This window comes from Helianthus annuus, chromosome 14 (genome assembly GCF_002127325.2).
Source record: "Helianthus annuus cultivar XRQ/B chromosome 14, HanXRQr2.0-SUNRISE, whole genome shotgun sequence".
Taxonomy (NCBI): domain Eukaryota; kingdom Viridiplantae; phylum Streptophyta; class Magnoliopsida; order Asterales; family Asteraceae; genus Helianthus; species Helianthus annuus.
Window position 1 is genome coordinate 109,228,908 of NC_035446.2, and position 22,232 is coordinate 109,251,139.

Here is a 22,232-nt window from a genome sequence, read left to right on the forward strand (position 1 = left end):
AGGGTTCACGGGCTCACTGAAACCTAGTCACACTTTATGTCTGTCAGTCTGTCACTCAGTCAGTCATTCGAAACCTCGTATCACCTTTTGTCGCCCTAAGCGCCGCGCTTTGGCCAAAGCGGAGCGCTTAGGGGTGTGAAAATTATTTTGGCGTGTGTGATTAGCATGATCCTTAATATTTCCTATAAATGGAAGCCCTGTCACCATATTGTCTTTACTAAGTTGTTGAAGTGCCTGCTCATGCAAGTGACCATACCTACTATGCCACAGTGAAGAGTCACTTCCATCCACCACCAAAGCAGTGTCCACTTTTCTTTCAATGTCAAATGGAAAAGTATTATTAGCTTCCATAGGTACCATGCATATTACTTTCCCAGTTGACTTGTGGGTTATGATACATGCATCATCATCAAAAAGAACTCTATACCCAACTTCCATTAGCTGGCCCATACTCAATAGGTTATAACCCAATTCAGGCGCATATTGTACATCATGCAACACTTTAGATTGCCCATTTCCCATATTTAATTTCACAACACCTTTTCCTTCAACTTGGATCCCCTTACCGTTCCCCATCTTCACATCAATCTTCTTCTTATCATCTAAGCTTTTAAAGATACCTTTATGTCCGGTCATGTGGTTAGAGCACCCGCTATCTATGAACTAAACGCTTGAACTTCCTTCATCTTTACTCGTCATCTTAAACGACTTGTCACCTTCATCTTTTGCTTCACTTTCACCATGAGCCATAAACAACCTGCTTTCATCCTCGTCATCTTCAGGTTCAACAACCGCATTAACTTGAGGCTCCAACAAACATTCTGACCGTACATGCCAAAACTTGTTACAGTTAAAGCATTGTATTTCGTTTCTTCCACGACCACCTAATCTTCCACGTCCTCTGCCGCAACCACCACGTCCAAAAAATCATCCTCTTCCTCTACCAAACGAGCTATCACTCTCTTTGGCCTGAAACACACGCTCTTCTTCAACAGGTTCTATACTTCGGTTTACTCGTGCTTTGTGGGACTGAAGGGAACCTATTAACTGATCAAAAGTAAGAACCGACAAGTCCTTTGATTCCTCTATCCGTGACCACATGATCCCACTTGGGCGGTAGGCTCCGCAACACTTTTTTCTACTACGTGTTGATATGTAACATCATCTCCATACGCTCTCTTCTGGTTCACAATGCGCATAACTTTTGACAAAAAATCGGCAACGGCTTCATCTTCTTTCATTTGGAGAGTCTCAAACTCTCTACGCAAGCCCTGCAACTTCACCGTTTTCACCTTGGAATCTCCTTGGTATTCCGTCTGCAAAACATCCCAAGCATTCTTGGCGGTCTTCGCAGCAGCAATGCAAGAAAAGATACTGTCATGGACTGCTTGCCGAATGAGCGCAAGAGCCCTTGCATCCTTCTTTTGGTTTTCTCGCAACCTGGCAGTATCATTATCTTCTTCTGAAAAGCCTCTGGAAACTAGATCCCAGAGTTCTTGTGACCGCAACACCGTCTTCACCCTAATACTCTAGAACTCGTATCCCTCCCCTTTGAACACTGGGAGGAAAGTTTGATTGTTCACATTACTTGCAGACGCCATAACACTCTCTTTTTTTTTTCTTGTTTGCAACTTCTCTCACAGATCATAAACTCAAGCTCTGATACCACCATATTGTTTGTGATATCAAAAGAAGCAAGAAACTCAGATGATTTTATTCAATGCAAAAAGGCTGCTATATATAGCAGAGAGTACAACGTACACTTTTGAAATGTAAACAACCTAACAACTTTTACTAATGACTCGGTACTACCTATAGACTAGGAGTACATTATTCAAAACAGTAAATAACCACGTGCACTTAAACTCTTTTGAATTATTCTCAACAAATATTGATGTGTCGCGGGTTCGCTAGTTGATCATTTGCGGGTTCGGGAAGCGAAAACAGCAAACTGTCAAATTGTTACAGCCGCCTTCAGTTGGCTGTAACCGGGTCATAACTTAACGAATCATATGGCACTAGAATCATAATTTTTCGACACCGTTTGATATGTTTAACGAATTATTTACGAACAAACACTAAAGCTGTGAAAATCTGCAGTAAATGGATCATATGTTTTGGGTCATAACTTGCTGCGTAATTGGAGTTTTGCTATGAAATTTGTACTGTAGATGACCACTGATGTCGTTGTAATTCTCCAACTAGAATTTCATCAATTGGACTTACGATGAATTTTAAATGAATTTTTCCGTGGACTGCAGTCAGAAAGTGACGAATCTGATTGCAGCCCGGTAAATGAATTTTATAAAATAATTGGTGATGAATTGGATCCCAAGATTTTGACACAATAATATTTGGATCGTTTAACACATTCTATAATTTTTTTGGGAATTTTGTTGTACACGAACTATTCCGGATAACAATCCGAAAACTTCCGAAAATGCACTATATGACTGAATATTTATTGAAGAGTATTTTAAGTCTTTTGTGACACTTGTGTTGTCGCTAAGCTAAGTCGTGATAAATGCATGCATGATATTGGTATTGTATAATAAAATGTGCTACGTGCTAGATACGTGTAGGATTCGTGTTTCCGCGTGAGCACACCACTAACCCTTAAACGGTAATCATGTTAGGACGTGATTGACTGGTTCCACCTCACGTATTTATTTCCATAACTTAATCTGCTGAGTTAATCTAAGGTGAGTTCACACTTTCTACAAGGCATGGGATTCTCGGTGGTTTGGGAATGGGCTTAAGTATACTAAGGAAACCTGCGTATTCTCTTTGGGTTGAATACGTACTCCCACCCTCTTAATTGAAGGGTGACAACATTGGAATCTGCATGATCTCCTTGTATGGGACACGTACCTCCACCCTCTTAACTGAAGGGTGACAACATTGATACTAGACCAAAAACTCTATCATTAAGTCCCTCATTTTTATATCGACTTAATCGCCGGGCCAATGGCGAACGGGTCATTAGTTAAATAGTGTTATTAGGTTTGACAAGCCTCACACCATGCCGCAGAGGACGGGAGTGGACTAATGGATCTGGGCACGTCAATGATGATAGACATTGACTTAGGCACCCAAATTTCTCAGTCAGTAGTCTATATGGTAACGGGTCTAGTGGGATATTCATGGGATAGCCCCCACGGCTGGGAGCCAGAGTAAAAGGAAAGGATTAATCATGTTTTTAAACTATGGGTTAACCCCCATGGCAAGTAAGCCAGCTAAAAGGAACTTATGTTTCTGAAACAACTTAAAACAAACACCCAACTGTGAACTCGCTTAACTATGTTGTTGATTCGTTACTATATGCCTTGCAGGTCGTTAGGTGCTTAGATGGAGCTTGCACAGGAGGACGAGGTCGTTGTGGGACATGGACTGTTGAGTTCCGTGTTAAACTTATGAACTTTTATACTTTATTATGGTTTTGAACTTAATGCTTCCACTGATAACTTAAACTTTGTTGAAGTGTTTTGACACTAATTATATGTTTGGTTTGGACTTTTATTTATTTAATTATGTCGTTCAATATGATTGGTGGCTGGATCCTGGTCAGTCACGCTCCCTGCGGTGATACTCCGCTTGTGGATTTTGGAGGTGTGACAATGTAAGAAAAGAACTTGTGAAAAATCCGAAATGGGTTGGATGTATAAATTGGGAATCAAAAACCATGTTCTTAATTTATGCAACGTTTGGTCATATAGTCCAAACGGGTCAAATGGTGGTGATAACACCATTTGACAATATCGACTAATGTGGTTGTCAAGTCTTATGTTAACAGGAACGATTAGCAATTTGGATAATTGCGTCGCCATAGAATATGGGATAGTTAAAGCGAGATATAAATCGGGTCTATTTATTGACCCGGGCCAGGTACGCATATATAGACTTATAGTTAAAAATGCAATGTTAGTCAAATATTTAGTGGAAGTCCTTCATTGTAAAAAAAATGAAGGATTAAAATTGACTGATGCGTGTGTAGTGTAATATAATTTAGATATATAATTAAGCCCTTTTTACACCTTTAGCCAAGTTTTAAATTTATAAAACACGATATTCACTAACACTAAACACACATATGGGCAAGTGCACCCATCGTGGACGTAGTATAGTGTTGGTAAGATACCGAGGTCGTCCAAGGACACAAGAGCTTTTAATACCGGTTTATCCTCAAGGTCGAATCAAATCAAAAGTTAGAAAAAATGTTTTTAACTAAGAAAAATGCTGAAAAATAAAAATAAAATAAAAACAGATAGACAAGATGAATCACTTGGTTCCGACTCGTGTATTAGTATAACCTTTGATTATTTTCGCACTTTTGCACTTGTTTAAGAGATTATCTTAGTTATTGTAGTAGGCCCCTCTTTTGAAGGCGACGTTACCCTCAACCCAGTAGTTTGAGTCAGCAAGGATACAATCCTAAAGGGTCGGATTATTGAAAGATAATGAATTAAGTTATTAATGCAAATTATGGTAGGCCCCGCTTTTGGCGGTGACGTTACCCTCGGCTAAGTAGTCTGAGTCAGCAGGGATACAGTCCTAAATAGCCGGGTTATAGTATTAATAGTAGTTAACTTATGAGGGGGTCAAAGAGTTTGGATCCCCGCCATCCAATACCTATGGGCATTGAAAGAGATCCTACTAAATTTGACCCAGGTCCCTTATAGGACCTCTAAACGCTGAACAAGGGTAAGACCCTTACCAAACCGTTCCCTTAACCCCCGACCAGGTAGCCAACATACCTCCATATAGACCGTAGAGATATGAATGGTGAAAATCTTTTATTTTATATAGACAGTAAAATAATGCCAAGACACCACAGACAAACGATAAGGAAAGATCACCTTCAACATAAGCAACTAGTTATTAAAGTCATTAATACAAAACCAAATAAAAAGTGCAAAAGATTAAAAATAAAAAGTATTATACTAAACACTTGTCTTCACCAAGTGATGTAAGAGACTTAGGCAAACATGACCTTGATTGTCAAGAACTCTTACGATCAATCTTGGATCCCGAGACGACTCACACACTCTACGATGGACAATGGATGATGGTGGTGGGTGATGGGTTATGGTGGTGGTGGGTGGTGGATGAAGTGTGAGAGAGGTGGTGTGCCAAGGGATGGATTGGAATGAAACCAAGCACTCCTATTTATAGGCTGAACAGAAGGCTGGGCACGGCCCCGTGTCCGCTGGACACGCCCCCGTGCCCGTCTGACACTCTCTCTCTTCATTAATTGTAATTCGCAATTACAATTAATGCGCCTGCTGTACTTTCGCCACGCCCTCGTGCTCACTGGACACGCCCCCGTGGTGGGCAATAGAAGCTTCTACAGGTTTGTCTTTTCTGCTGCTTCTTGGGCACGGCCCCGTGCTGGCTGAGCACGGGGCGTGTTCAGGCTTCTGTTTTCTCTTCTTCGCTTGGGAAGATGCCGTTGAGGGTTCGGGCAGTCTACTTTTATTCCTTTTCTTGTATTTATGTTAGAATTAACTGTCTTTTTGCTTCTTTTGTGAATTTGAGCTCATTTCATCCTGAAAATACAAAAGGAAGACAAAAACACTCTTTTTCCAACATTAGTACTTAAAAAGGGTTAGTTTTATGCCTTAATTGATGTCATTTATATGTTGCATTTTACACACATCAAATACCCCCACACTTGAACTTTTGCTTGTCCTCAAGCAAAACTCTTTAAATGTGGCTTACACTCCCAGATGGAATGGGTAGAAGAGAAGGTTTTTGGCTTGTCATAGAGTGTCGGGAATCCAAGATCTTTTTGGGTTTTATTTTTATTTATTTACAATCCTATTCGTTATGATTTATTTAGAACGTTTCATAGGATAAATTACTTATTTGGGCATAGCATGCCTTTTTAAAATTTCATTTATATACAAGTTCACATACCTCACGGGGGATCACTCAACACTCGGCCGAAGGTGTATTTTTAGTGAATCACTCGAGAGCGGCATGGAACTTACGCCTTCCATAGGCTTGCCAAGCAATCATTCCTCCTCCTTTTTAACTTTATACCTTTGTAAATATCAAGAGGACTTTTTGGGTGAAGGGTTAGGCTTGGGCTAAAGGTGGGTGGTTGGGTTAGTGGTTAGTAAAAGGGCGAAAAGCGTAAAAAGCGTCGGTTTTCGTAACACATTTTGTTTTTAGTGACTTTTTATTTTGAAGTATTTCTCTAAACAAGCTTTTGTTTGCATAGCTTTGTTTGTTTTTAACTTCATCATTTTTTTTATTTTTTAATTTTTTTTATTATTTTTTTTTATTTTTTTATTTTTTTTAGTCACATAAAAGAACGAGCTTGCGAAAAACCGAGCTTGTTACTAAAATAAAGGGTGAAAAAAATATAAAAAGGGTTTTTTGGTGGGTAAAAAGGGTTTAGGATAAAGAAACGAAAGGTTTAGGCTCAAAGGGGTTAACTAGGGGGATTTTGGGTAGGTGGTAAAAAAATTGAAAAATAATGGTGTAGAAAGAAAAATGGTTAGTCCTAATGCCTCTATCATTTACTTACTTGGGTTTAAGTTGGTAAGGACCGGGAATGAATCGTCGTGGCAAGTTCTAGAGTTGTAAGAACCAAGCGGCTATTTACACAAGAAACGAAAAATGAGCATTTAGTCTAAAGATGTAAATTTGTATGCTCAATAAAGGCTCAAAACTCACTTTTGTGGGAATGGGTTTTAATGTGATCAAGCATATATAATCAAATTTTAGCTAGACTTGTTATGCCGTTTCATAATTTTCTTATGTTGGTTCTTGTTATCACGACGCTCTCGGTTGTAAATTTTATAAAAATATAACCTTATTAATCTTGGGATTCCTAACTTAAACTTCAGACAAGTAAAAATGAAAAAAAAAAAAATTTGAAAAAAAATTTGGGGTGTTTAGCGGTTCCAATAGAGTTTTGTGTAAGGCTTGTTGTTAGGACTTGCAAAATTTCAAAGTGTTAGCTTCCCCCCCACACTTAAATTACACATTGTCCTCAATGTGTCCCAAAAATAAATTTTTAGGTTGATTGGATGTGTAATGTGGTGTTAAAAAGCAAAGATTTATGTTACTAGCAGTCTGGACACGGCCCCGTGGGGACCGGACACGGCCCCGTATTCAGGTGCCAGTAACAGAAATTAAAGAAATGAGACAGAAGCCTGGACACGGGGGCGTGTCTGGTGAACACGGCCCGTGTCCAGTTACCTGAACTGGGCGTTTTTTCTGCAGGTGGTTCAGCACGGGGCCGTGTTGGTTGAGCAGGGCCCGTGCTGAGCCTTCTGTAATGGAGATTTGTGTCGGGTTGCTTCGTTCTTTGTGCATGGGGCCATTTTTCTCGTTCCCTTTTTCATCCATTACCACCACGAGTGTGTTTTATTTGTTATAAACCATCAATCCTTTAGAAACCATCATTTCATTGCAAACATAGAGAGATACATATAGTTTCAAAATAAACTAAAAACTTAACTAAATAACTAGGGGGTTACACGAGGCTATCATAAAGGGTTCTACTTATTTAAGAAAATTTCGGAAATAGTTTCCCGATGTAGTAAGACCTTTAGCCGATTGTTCCTCATATATTTTTCAAAGCCACTCCTCTATCTCCCTTGGAAGAAAGAAAGCGGCTTCATTTTCCTCAGTTGCTGGAGGAGGAACATTCACCGGGACTCCTTGCACCACCCTCTGCGGAGGTTCTCGGTGCATGGCATACCATTCGGCCGGAATGACGACTTCGGGTACTACATTCCACGCTCTTTGGGTTATTATGGGAACCAAAGGCGGGGAAGCGAGAAGGTTTAACCTCTGGTGCAAGAGGTTCACTTCTCGAAGACAGCCCTCCAACCCCACCGTCAGATGGTTAATACGGTCCACTAACGCTTCTTCTACTCCCGTCATTTCGTCTATGGCCTCCCTTAAGGCGTAAACGTAGTTTACTAGGGAGTCTTCTGCTGTCGACGACCTTCTCCCATTTCGGTTACCCCTTGAAGATGATCCACTTGTTCTGCTGGCCATTTTCTGTGAAAGAAACCGAAGATAGCTAAATTTTTACGAAACAGTTCCTCGAACACGGCCCCGTGCTCGCTGAGCACGACCTCGTGTTCAGTTTTCTGCAGGATTTTTGGCTGAGGATTCTTGGGGTTTTAAATTATTTTCATAGTTTTTAACTGTGGCTTAAGCTTAGATAATTTAAAACAAAGTTATACAACTAAATTCAAACAAGAATCCGTAGCAAATAATCTTACAAACTCCACATAGAAGGTTGGAATCATGGAGTTTCCAAGCTTCCATGGAGGAGATGTTGAAAAATTTTTGAAAGAAGGGGAAATGAACAAAAGTGGAAGGGACAAGATGGTCCTTGGGAACCTTCTTTTAGCACTTACCTAGGATGGTATATGTGAAGATCCCAGGAATCTCTGTCTAGTGAAGTGGTAAAAAATGAGCAGGAATCAGGCTGCATTTAAAGAAAACGACAGCACGCTGGACACGGCCCCGTGTGCAGAGAAAATCCTGACACATTTTGTCCGTATTCTGACAAAATCAGCAGAAAATCTTTTGGGTGAGCACGGGGGCGTGTTAGCCGGACACGACCCCGTGTCTGGAGACTGCCTTATGGGTTTTTGTTGTTCCTAAGGATCTTATTCATATCGGGTGGTTCCTTACTGGACGGGACAACCCCAAAGTGCCTAAGATACCTTAATTGTCCTATACTAAGGCAAGAACGCAAGAGGTTGTCGGTGAGGGTAATTCCTATTTTTATTCTAGGTGGACAAGTCCAACCCTTTTCCGGGCTCTCGTTAAAGAAGGTGTATGCCGAATCGCTCAGGTCTATGTATGCACCGAACGAAGTCGATGGAGAGTCCTTCACGGCATAATCGGCACAGGGACGACTATCGTCCAAGTCTTTTCTAGGTATGAAGGTATTTTCGGGAACAACGAGGTTGTCGGAATGCGGTTCCAACATTTCCTCATGGTCATCGTCTTGGGGCGGATCAATAAAATCCTTACTAAGTTCTTTTGACCAATTTAGAATTAGTTCTTCTAGTTGAAATAACTCGTCAAGGAGCATTTCCCCTAGAATATCTGGTTGGGCGCATTCGAGGGAGAGATAGTGCTTATTTTTACTTTCGCCCCTCTTAAGGTTATAAGGAATTGGTGGGTCTATATAGTGGGGCCTGTAATTTAGAAAATAACATTTTAATTCTTCATGTTCGCCTCCACATAATTGACACCACATACCATAAGAGTGCCGAAGGTAAAAAGAATTACTATCACTCATGTTTGTGTCAGAAATTACCAACCGCCGGGATCTAACGGTTCTGTTTTCAGTAAGAGAATCTTGGGCACGGGGGCGTGTTGAGTGAGCACGGCCCCGTGTTCAGCTTACTGTCTGACTTAAAACAGGATTGCCAGTTCCAATGATTGAGCACGGGGGCGTGTTCAGCGGGCACGGCCCGTGCTGAGCTCTGCAGAAGCTGAAAAACTAAGAAAATCCTAAAAAATTAAAAAGAAAAATAAAAATATGATTAGGCCGTTGATTCCTAACTTTCTTAAAATCCTTGTGTCCCCGGCAGCGGCGCCAAAAACTTGATGTGTGTGTAGTGTAATATAATTTAGATATATAATTAAGTCCTTTTTACACCTTTAGCCAAGTTTTAAATTTATAAAACACGATATTCACTAACACTAAACACACATATGGGCAAGTGCACCCATCGTGGACGTAGTATAGTATTGGTAAGATACCGAGGTCGTCCAAGGACACAAGAGCTTTTAATACCTGTTTATCCTCAACGTCGAATCAAATCAAAAGTTAGAAAAAATGTTTTTAACTAAGAAAATAAAACTAAGTAAATGCTGAAAAATAAAAATAAAATAAAAACAGATAGACAAGATGAATCACTTGGTTCCGACTCGTGTATTAGTATAACATTTGATTATTTTCGCACTTTTGCACTTGTTTAAGAGATTATCTTAGTTATTTTAGTAGGCCCCTCTTTTGAAGGCGACGTTACCCTCAACCCAGTAGTTTGAGTCAGCAAGGATACAATCCTAAAGGGTTGGATTGTTGGAAGATAATGAATTAAGTTATTAATGCAAATTATGGTAGGCCCCGCTTTTGGCGGTGACGTTACCCTCGGCTAAGTAGTCTGAGTTAGCAGGGATACAGTCCTAAATAGCCGGGTTATAGTATTAATAGTAGTTAACTTATGAGGGGGTCAAAGAGTTTGGATCCCCGCCATCCAATACCTATGGGCATTGAAGGAGATCCTACTAAATTTGACCCAGGTCCCTTGCAGGACCTCTAAACGCTGAACAAGGGCAAGACCCTTACCAAACCGTTCCCTTAACCCCCGACCAGGTAGCCAACATACCTCCATATAGACCGTAGAGATATGAATGGTGAAAATCTTTTATTTTATATAGACAGTAAAATAATGCCAAGACACCACGGACAAATGATAAGGAAAGATCACCTTCAACATAAGCAACTAGTTATTAAAGTCATTAATACAAAACCAAATAAAAAGTGCAAAAGATTAAAAATAAAAAGTATTATACTAAACACTTGTCTTCACCAAGTGATGTAAGAGACTTAGGCAAACATGGCCTTGATTGTCAAGAACTCTTACGATCAATCTTGGATCCCGAGACGACTCACACACTCTACGATGGACAATGGATGATGGTGGTGGGTGATGTTGTTATGGTGGTGGTGGGTGGTGGATGAAGTGTGAGAGAGGTGGTGTGCCAAGGGATGGATTGGAATGAAACCAAGCACTCCTATTTATAGGCTGAACAGAAGGCCGGGCACGGCCCCGTGTCCGCTGGACACGCCCCCGTGCCCGTCTGACACTCTCTCTCTTCATTAATTGTAATTCGCAATTACAATTAATGCGCCTGCTGTACTTTCGCCACGCCCCCGTGCTCACTGGACACGCCCCCGTGGTGGGCAATAGAAGCTTCTACAGGTTTGTCTTTTCTGCTGCTTCTTGGGCACGGCCCCGTGCTGGCTGAGCACGGGGCGTGTTCAGGCTTCTGTTTTCTCTTCTTCGCTTGGGAAGATGCCGTTGAGGGTTCGGGCAGTCTACTTTTATTCCTTTTCTTGTATTTATGTTAGAATTTGCTGTCTTTTTGCTTCTTTTGTGAATTTGAGCTCATTTCATCCTGAAAATACAAAAGGAAGACACAAACACTCTTTTTCCAACATTAGTATTTAAAAAAGGTTAGTTTTATGCCTTAATTGATGTCATTTATATGTTGCATTTTACACACATCATTGACCAAAAAGGCCCTTGATGGGTAAACCAGGCAAATGACCCTTAGAGGTTGTTTAGAAACTTATATTATGACTTTGTAACCCTTAGATGCGTGTAAAAGTTGTAGGTATAAACTTTCAAGGGTTAAATGCCTTAAAATGCGTCTTGCCGTAAAATGACATATCCGAAGGATAGAACTCGGAATAAATAATCTATTACATTAAACCCACCACAATCATAGTTGTGGTGGAAGACTAATCAATATGAATGGGTGGAGTTATGAGGTATACAAGGAATGAGCGTAAATTAAGCTTAAAAGTGCATAAATACCCTTAACGGGTCAAAATAAGATTAAAAGCAAAAACGGGTCGATGATGCTTAAAAACCCATGATTTGAACCTTGTACAATAGGAAATAATTATAATAATATGTTCACGAAAAACCGGAGGTGACAAACAAGTTTGTCGATAAAATCATGAACGGGTCAAAAAGTGTTATAATTGAATTTCAAGCCGAGAGCTTGAAATCTAAAATTTTTTGAATTCAGATGTTGGGTTTTAACTCCATGAGATAGGGAATCAAATTACGATCGCGTAGGAAAAAGAATCGTGTAAAACGGATAAATAGATAAAAAGTTATGACACTTTGAAGTTCGTTTTTCGATTAAAACTATAGCTGGGCATCTGCAGCTCAAGAATAAGAACATTCTGTCGAAATGGGGGCGTGGCGTCGCGCGACGCCCATGGGGGAATACCGTCACGTGCGGCGACGTGGTAAAAACCTGAAATTTTTGTTTATTTTGTTTGTTTGACCCATTTACCTTGTTGTGCTTGTTATTTAACTATCAAAACTAACTTTTAAGTTGGTTTTGATCATAGGTGAATGCCGAGAGTCCCGGATGAAGATCAAGCATCGAACAATAACCGAACACACGTTAAATAAAGCTTCCGCGTTAAATCTTGTTTTGTTTTGTTATAAGTGATTTATGTAAACGCTTACAACTATGTTTTTGTAATGTTTTTAAACATATGGAAATGTCGGTATGACAAGTTTTTGTAAAGTCGCATTTTGAGTATTAAAATGCGTATTTTTAAGTTGTAATCGTGTAAATTTCTGATGTGGGTCTTACAGAGGTGGTGGTGGGATCTGAATGTGTGTGAGAGAGAGTGTAGTAGAGAGAGAGAGGGAGAGCTGTAATACGAGAGAGAGAGAGTTATAATAATAATAAGAATTTTTAAAAATGTTTTTGTTTTATTTTCTAATAATATTAAATAAAGGGGTAAAAAGACTAAAATATCCTTAGGTAACCAGATTTGACAAAAAAGTCTTACCGGGTTACGGCTAAAGGAAAAGACGTGTAAAAATTTCCCCCACAAAAGGCAAAACCTGTCAAAATTCGTTGAAAATGACACCATCTGAAAAAGGGTATCAAGATAAAGGACAAAACGTATAATTTTTCCTTTTTTATTTTAGTTTTATATAGTAATATCATACTCATGTTAAAGATAAAAAACGCTTGTTGTTATGGTGATTTTTTTTTTGAAAAAAAAATGTCGTATGAAAAAGGTTATGGACGTTTTAAATTGATTGGGGGTAATTGACATATGCTTTAAATGTTGAGAGAGAAAGTCAATAAATATAAGATTCTTTTTCTTTTCTCTAAAACTATTTCCTTTTTCTCCAAAACTAATCTAACAAATCTAAGATCAGTGGACTAAAATAAAAAGGATTTTAGTTCACTATTTTTTTTTTTCTCTAAAACTAAAATAAGAAGGATTTTAGTCTACTATTTTCTTAACTCTTCAAATCTAAGATTAATAGATTAAAATCCTTCTTATTTATTAAACGTATGAAAATGTTTGTTTAAATTAGTTTTAGCTAAAAAAAAAATTAAGATATACAATTTTTGTTGTACACCGCATCAACTCATTAAAGTGGATTTTTATTTTTTATTTCGTTTATTTACGTTTCGAACCCACGAAGCGCGGGTGGTAGAAAAAAGATTGTTTTACTTTTTGGTTTATTTATTATATGGTTCATGTTTCGGTCCAAATTTCATGAGTTACGCTACGCAATCTACGTGCGTGGTTCAACGCAGAGCTGTTCTAACGTTTTTGAAGGCCCTAAGCGAACTACAAAGTCAGGGCCCTATTGAATTGGTATAAAGGAATTGAGATTGAGATTTGAGACATTGAATAATCATAGCGATGATTTTTCCTAATCTTGGCCCTAATTTCGCTCAATCCGCAATCAGTTTCACATTGGTTACTCAAAAGACGCCGCAAGTAACGAGGGTTGATGTATTGTGTGAGTGGACAATGCAGACTCCTAGGGTCTGTTTGGTATGGGGTAATGGAATAGATGAGAGAATGGAATGGACGAGGTAATGGAATGGACGAGGTAATGGGATGGACAACGGAATGAAATGTATAATTCCATTCCATTGTGATGTTTGGTTACTCATATGTGAATAGAATGAATCATTACTTTGTACAATTTGATAAACAAAAAAAGATAAAGTAACGAAACACAACTGTATAAAAAACGATAAAAATTATAATTGCCTCAATAATAATAATAATAATAATAATAATAATAATAATAATAATAATAATAATAATAATAATAATAATAATAATAATAATAATAATAATAATAATAATAATAATAATAATAATGATGATGATGATAATGATAAAAAAATTAATAATAGATTTTTGATATGTATTAATATTAGTATGAATATTAATAAATATATATATAAATACAAATAAAAGTATAATAATAATAATAATATATTTCTTTCAATTACTTGAAGGAATGGAAAAAAAAAAAAAACACCAACATACCAAGGAATGAAAATTATTATATTTGGAAGGAGTTACATTCCTTTGGAATGCTCCATTCCATTACCACATGATAACTAAACATGTTTCTTTTCATTCCATCAGAATGATCCATTCCATTTCACCTTCCATTCCTTCATACCAAACGCTACCCTAGTGTAAATCCTGAATTTTGGGCCTAGAAACGTTGTTTAAATGGCAAAAAAACAAGTCTAGTATATGAAAGGAAATAAAATTGGAGGCCCTTGTTTTTTGGTGGCCCTAGGGCTTAGCCTAGATTGATAAGCCTTACGGGCCGGTCCTGGTTCAACGTTTTTACGGATATTTTTAGTTCGATTAACGGTTCCATCGTAACACACTAGTCAAAAAAACTCGTTAAATAAAAAATGAAAAGTCTTATTAGATTACATTAACTAATAAAGAAAAAAACTGATACATAATTAATAGTAGAGTTAAATGCCATTTTAGTCCCTATGTTTTGGGGCATTTTGTTAGTTTAGTTCAAAGGTATCATTTTTCTCCTGTAGGTCTAAAGAGGTTTCACCGTTGCCATTTTAGTCCACTGAGTTAACTTCATCTATTTTTTCTATTAACAAGAAGGGTAATTCGGTCATTTTAAATGTAATTCTGTTAAGTAGAAGAGCAATTCAGCCATATAAAATTACCGAATTTTCTTTCTCGTTAACAGAAATAATGGATGAAGTTAACCCAATGGACTAAAATGGCAATGGTGAAATCTTTTTGGACCCACAGACGAAAAATGAAACATTTGGACTAAACTGGCAAAATGACCCAAACCACAGAGACTAAAATGACATTTAACTTTTAACTAGAATTAGTACCCGCCGCAATGCGGCGGGGTTCATACATATGCGCCGGCGTGCAGTGCGGCGAGGTTCTTACATATGCGCCGGGAGGACAAAGCATTCGCTAACTTCGTATAACTACATCTATAAAAACACTTGCTTGTAGAATAACTGCAATACATGCTAAAAAACATGACCCATTTGTTACCCATCCCTATTATATAATTCTTGTTCGAAGTAAAACAACTTGTCCTATGATGTTCAAGTACCTCTGAGGCCAATAAAAAGCAAGTAGAGATACAAAATCTCAGCGCAACCAAAAAAAAACGGCTTAACAACATTCAAAAAGGCAATGTTACGTTAATTTACAGCAACAATAAAGCTTAACATAACTAAACAAAGCAAGGGGCATCAAAGAAATAACCCAGCACAATCAACACCACCCTTTTACATACACACATCCATGATGCCTAATGTTAGTTACATAAAGAGTTTTTTTGTGTTGCATCAAGCAAGGTAGATACAATAGTAGTACAAAAGATTGGCGTTAATACTTTGCAACAACTTCAAAAGTGCACCATCCCATTTGCATAACTCTTCCACCTAAATCTTCAAAATGCCCTTCGTGAGCTTAGAAAGAAACTGGTTGCTGCTGTTTGAGATATGAACACAAAAATCTTTAATGTTTCTTTTGGTTTATTTCATTTGGACCACAAAAAAAACTTACATGATTATAAGGCTGCAAACACGTCATCAAAAAAGTTGTGATCATGAAGTTCAGACTCACAATCTTTTTAAATATCTTGCATTGTTATGCCATAAACAAAATGTGGGGTTCCCACTGATGTGAACGGCATTAGTCCAAAGGCCCAGGCTGTCTTTGTCTCTCTAGCAACCTTCCCTTGGCCTTGGGCTTTAGCACAGATAACCTACACAGTATAATCAGTTTAGTTTTAAAACCCAAATAAAAAGACAAGACTTTTATACAAAAAAAAAAACGAAAGATGAAGTTCATAAAAAGAGAACATACAAAATCAACTTCAAGTAAAGGTGCTTTTCGGGGTCAGTTTCTTCTTTAATTACGTATGAGCTAGTATCAGTTGATGCTTCTCAAATTTTGTCTGATTTGGGACTCTTTGTAGACAGTCACCTATTTGAATAAAATAGGTATTAAAAACAAACTAATTCAGTTCCAAACTAAAGTGAGAATAATAACAAACAGTTAAGGGGGAAACGCATTTTGGACCTTTTCAGCAACCAAAAAAACCGAACAGAACCCAACACCAAATTGACCGATCAAACTGTTATCACTTCCAAGATCCTTGTTCTCCTATAACCCATACGAACAAAACCGGCAAAGAAGTCAGTTCTTAGTCCAACTGCTCTGATCAAATGATCTGATCCAGGTTTAACAACACTGGCATAGTTTTATACATATGATATAAAATATATGTATATAATAAGAAGAAAATAAAGTGTATAATAAAAACCCAATTTTAGGAACAAAACAAAGTGTATGATAAAAACCTAGAGACCAGCGAAGTGATATATGGACTATGGTTACCTTGATCGTGGCCGGAACAGAATGCAACGAAGCAGGGTGTATGGGCGATCCACTAACAGAACGGAACCAAGCGGATCCGTCGAAATTTGGCATTTTATTCAAACACATATGGTTCAAAATACGTCAAATTATGTATTTACAATAAAACAATGCCTCTGGGTGAAAGCATAATCCCCTTTATGATTTCTTTATTCTTTTTTAGAATAAGGTGATTACATACTCGCTTCTCTAATTCATTCTAATATACATAAGAATAAGACCACCAAAAGATATAACTTCTACGTATGTATTTCAACCTGCTAAATCAATAAGTTATTAATAGGTAAAAAAAGCTTCTTACCTAACCTTTGAGTATAATAAATTAAACTCATCTTGTGAAACCATCCACTCAGATAAGTACATGTTTAATGTTTGAAGTAAGATGATACAATTATGAAATCTAGCACATATTCAAGATAATTTATATGCAAGAATCTTTGGTTGTTATTGTGATGCTATTTCCAACAAAACACATTATAGTATAAACTTATTTTAAAGAATCAAAGCAGTGATGGCTGAATCAAAAATGTAAAAAAAACAATAATAATGTCAGAAGTGGGATTTGAACCCATGCCCCCTCTCGAAGACCATAACTTGAGTATGGCGGACTGTTAGGTAAATAATTAAAAAATGAAACGTCTATAGGGGTATACTTTTAGGATCTGAAGATTTAACTATGACAGCATCATAACTTCCTTCTTGGGCAGCCTTTAGAAATGCGACTCCTGATAGATTAAAAATCATACACAAAAACAAAACAACAATTTGTTTCATGTTCATACCATCCCCAACATAGAGAGTGACTCAACCACCTCACCGGAAAAATGAAATATTAAACATAGTCTCAATCATCTCCTAGTGAGTTGATGTATTCGAAAAGAAGACATGCAAGTGAAGCTAATCTTAGTTCCTCAAGCCCTCGTCTCTGTTATTACCTAATATCATCTAGGGTCTTTAACTCATACAATTATCGCTACTCACCTCTACTTTAGCCAACACCAACACCTTAACCTCGATTAAACTAAGCACAATCTTTTAATCACATTCAAACATCAACATATAGAATCACAATAACATAACAAAATCATACTTTAATATCCTTGATTTCATCCTCAAATATTACCACCACTACTTTTCAAGAATCTAATCCACCACTACTTTTCAAGAATCTAATAATACAATCAGCTAAGCTTTGAATTTTACTCAAAATCAAATCCTCCAAACCCAATCATGGTAACAACTGTAAAGTGATGAGTGTCGTCAGTCATACCATGGTTGATCTGAGTTAGGGTTTGTGTATGAGACACAACTTCTCGGCTGCCATCAATTCAGTCTTGCACTCGATCTGTGTTCTGTGGGTTATTAGGGCTGATCGGCTCATGAAACATCAACTCTCCGGGGATCGATTTCGTGACAATGGAAAGTGGAAGAATGTGGTCATTGTAGGGTGGTGTTGTGACAGAGGAAAACACTGATGAAGCAAAAATGGTGGTTGTGGTCTGGTGGAGAACGTAGCGTACACTTCGGCGGAAGTCAGCAATCGTTCTAGGGCCTAGTGGTCGTCGCTGCCACCGTTTCCGCCTGATATCGTCACCGCTGGAGCGGTGGTGTGAGTGTTGTTGTCGCCTGCCTATCTCTCTCTCTCTCATGAGCAAAAAACGACGGTTTAGGTGGAGTATCGAGACATGTGGCTTGTTTTAGAAGAAGTGGGTAGCCACTTGGCTGGAAGACAGATACTTACAACAACTCAAGCCCAAAAAACAACATTGTTATGCACAACAAAACACTGATGCATCATATACAACTACTTATTGCCTAGTAATGAGAACCACAAAAGTTTTTTTTTGAAAAACATACTAAGCTCATGTTACAACCTATAGAAGCATAAAGTAGTTGCTTCTTTTATATAGGTTTTAATAGTATTTAAAGTTTGACTGTTGTACGTTATTAGACTCATGCTTTATAGACTTCGGTATTCGCCCTTACACATAATTTTTTTGAAAGGTGTGAATTATTTGTGAATGTCGGTAGGTCTAGCATACGTTGTCTTAACCGGGTCCGCGCTAGAGAGCCCTGTCGTACAATAGATCCTCAATTTAAACATCTCAATGAGAAACCCTATCACCGAGACTCGAACTTGAGACCTGGAGGGGAAAACTCACTGACCCACCATAGGTAAAACTTAAATACCCATAATCACCACTAGAGCACTAGTAATGGTTCCTTAGACATAAATAAAAGATGCATTTTAAAGTCATCTTCTTTACTTTATCTCCAAAGCCTATGCTGTCGCCTTTATAGACGCCGGTCTTCATCGACAAAAAAAATCAGCTCAATCAACAATTACTTTTTTTAATCCTACACCCTCTCTCCACCCAGTGGCGGATCCAGCCAGTTTTTTCACTGGGTTCCTTTTTCCAAATCATACAAGGTTTACACTATAAAAAAACGTTTTTTTTCAAATCATACAAGATTTACACTACAAAAAAACATTTTTTTTCCAAATCGACTACCCGTAAAAAGGCTTTAAATCCGCCCCTGTCTCCACCCTCTTTTCTTCCGTCTCAAGGGGTGATTACAAAATTTTATAGAGGGCGTTTCTGATTTTCACACACATATAACACTAATTTTTAAGAGGTGCGGCCGTCCCCTCTGCATGCAATAGGTCCACCCTGCCACCAGTGAAGGGGTGTTTTCATAGAAAAAGGTTCATCGAAAATTGATGCCAGAACCTTCGCATAGTCCCACATCTCTTTTTTAAATTTATAATATTATTTAATCCCATAGTTTCTGTTGGTCCACATTGATATACCCATCGTTATCCATTTGTGCCCATATCAGATCCTCCTCCCTGTAATCATCATATACAGGAGGATGAAGATAATGTATTTTGGCTAGAAAGATATGAAGCAATAAAATCTATACTATATAATAAAAGAAACCTGTTTTGGGACACTTATCATTCTTTCATTTAATTGATTAAAATTGTTAATAATACTAATAATTCTAAATAATAAATAAAACGTATATCTCCTAATTATAATGGTTACGGATTCAAAATATTTATGTAAATCTTCTTGCTATACTTTGGTTTATTTTACCCACAACTTTCCTAATTCAACCCTTAACTATGATGAATTGACATCTTTCACCCTTCACTTGTGAAATATCAAGATGAACCCAAGAAGTTCAAGTGAGTTACACTACACGTGTAATTAAAATCTATACTATATAATCCGTTAGTTTTTTTAAATAAATTTTTTTATTATTTGGTATATAAAATCATATTTATTCAACCCATGTAATACACGAGGGTTTTTAAAAATATAACTTTTTTTTATTATTTGGTAAACAGTATTACATTTATTCAACCCGTGTAATACAATTGTTTTAAAGATATAATTTTTTTTATTATTTGGTATATAATATTACATTTATTCAACCCATACAATACATATGGTTCTTATATATATAACTTATTTTATTATTTAATATAAAAAATTACATTTCTTCAACCCGTGCAATAATGGTGGCTTTTCAAAAGATAATGTTTTATTATTTGGTATATAAAATTCAAATCTATAGTATATGATAAAAGAAACCTGTTTTGGGACATTTGTCATCCTCTCATTTAATTGATTAAAATTATTAATAATACTAATAATACTAATATTTAATCTAAATTAATAGAAATTTTTATTATTAATAATATTTAATCAAATCTAAAATCTAATCTAATACAAATTTTTATTATCAATAATATTTAATCAAATCTAATAAGAATCCATACGAATTCCAAAGTTCATATTAACTTTCAAATAATTAAAAACAATCCACCTAACATCACAAATGTTTCTGTTAAATTCGATTAATTAATTTGTTCAACAATCACTATTATCTTTATCATTCAGTACAGTTAACCGATTTATCATCATACAACCTCCCACTTATTCAATCATATGATTTTTCAATCTTATATTAACTAAATAAATAAAGATTAATATTATCCTACTTTAAATATAAAAAAAATCCGTTAGTTTTTTTAAATATTTTTTTTATTATTTGATATATAAAATCATATTTATTCAACCCATGTAATACACGGGGGGTTTTTAAAAATATAACTTTTTTATTATTTGGTAAACAATATTACATTTATTCAACCCGTGTAATACAATTGTTTTAAAGATTTTTTTTTATTATTTGATATATAATATTACATTTATTCAACCCGTGCAAAAAAGAAGACTTTTAAAAAGATAGTGTTTTATTATTTGGTATATAATATTACATTTATTCAACCCCTACAATACATATGGTTCTTATAGATATAACTTATTTTATTATTTAATATCTAAAATTACATTTCTTCAATCCGTGCAATAAAGAAGACTTTTAAAAAGATAGTGTTTTATTATTTGGTATATAAAATTCATTTATTCAACCCGTGTAATACACGGGATTATAATCTAGTTATGATATGTGACAAAATTTAAAATAAAGAGTAGGGGTATTTTAGTCAATTATATCCAATCTTTTTCCTTCTTCCCCCCCGTAACTTCAAAACCCACAATTTTTAAAACCCACCATCATCAACCTTTTCTTCACTTTCTATCTCAATAATCACTACATTATAGTGCGATCTTCGTCACCGATCAATGATTCAACACCCAATCAACGCGTTCTTCAATTTTTTTGAAGAAATCCAGTTTAACTTCATACAATATCTTATTTTTCCCATGATTTTGAAGCGAATCACTCGTTCCGTTTGATTCGATTGCTGATAAGTGTTTCTATCATTCAAATTTCGTTAGTCGTTGAGAAAATCGGCTTCGATCCATGTAAGAAATTCTTGAATTGCATTTTTACGATCTGGGTTTTTGAATTGAGCCATTGCGTTTTACGATCTTGGCGGGGGTCCGGGGGTAGCGCCCCTGGGAGCAGGGTCCAAGGGGCGGCATCCCCTGGCTGGGGTCTTCTGTAAATTGCCTCGTTTCGTAGACAGTTTTTGATCTCCTGGTTCAGACAATTCATAGACAAAACATAGACAAAACATAGACAATTCATAGACAAAACATACCCTGGTTCAATACGTTTTAGAGTGAACACTTTCTTTTGTGTTTTTCGGCTATTGTGTTTTAGAAATAAGACAGTTTTATGTGTTTTCTGGCCATTGCGTTTTAGAAAAACACATTTTTGAAGTGTTTTTAGTCATTGCGTTTTAGGTAAAACACATTTTATGTGTTTTCAGTCTATTTCGTTTTAGAGAGAACAATTTCTTTTGTGTTTTTAGACCATTGCGTTTTAAAATAAGACATTTTTATGTGTTTTCTGGCCATTGCGTTTTAGAAAAACACATTTTTGACGTGTTTTTAGTCCATTGCGTTTTAGGTAAAACATAATTTTATGTGTTTTCAGTCCATTGCGTTTTAGAAAAAAAGACATTTTTAAGTGTTTTTTGACCATTGCGTTTTAGAAATAAGACATTTCTTTGTGTTTTTGGTGCATTGCGTTTTAGGTAAAACACATTTTTGAAGTGTTTTCAGTCCATTGCGTTTTATAAAGTATACTTTTTTGTGTTTTTAGGCTATTGCATTTTAGAAATAAGATATTTCTTTGTGTTTTCTGGCCAATGCGTTTTACAAATAAGATATTTCTTTGTGTTTTTGGTGCATTGCGTTTTAGAAAAAAAGTCATTTTTACGTTTTTTTCCATT

At 36.6% G+C, this 22,232-nt stretch overlaps 1 long non-coding RNA gene across 2 annotated transcripts; it reads right to left on the reverse strand.

The window, feature by feature from the left end:
- Positions 1-15,324: 15,324 nt before the first annotated feature.
- On the reverse strand, positions 15,325-18,266 carry LOC110908978. Of its 2 annotated transcripts, none has more exons than XR_002575054.2 (5): positions 16,478-18,266; positions 16,160-16,243; positions 15,944-16,063; positions 15,641-15,842; positions 15,325-15,562 (listed from the first exon to the last, which is right to left on the reverse strand). It is a non-coding gene; the product is annotated as an uncharacterized LOC110908978 (long non-coding RNA). The 2 variants fall into 2 exon arrangements; XR_002575053.2 differs by having other exon boundaries at positions 15,325-15,565.
- Between the last annotated feature and the right edge of the window lie 3,966 nt (positions 18,267-22,232).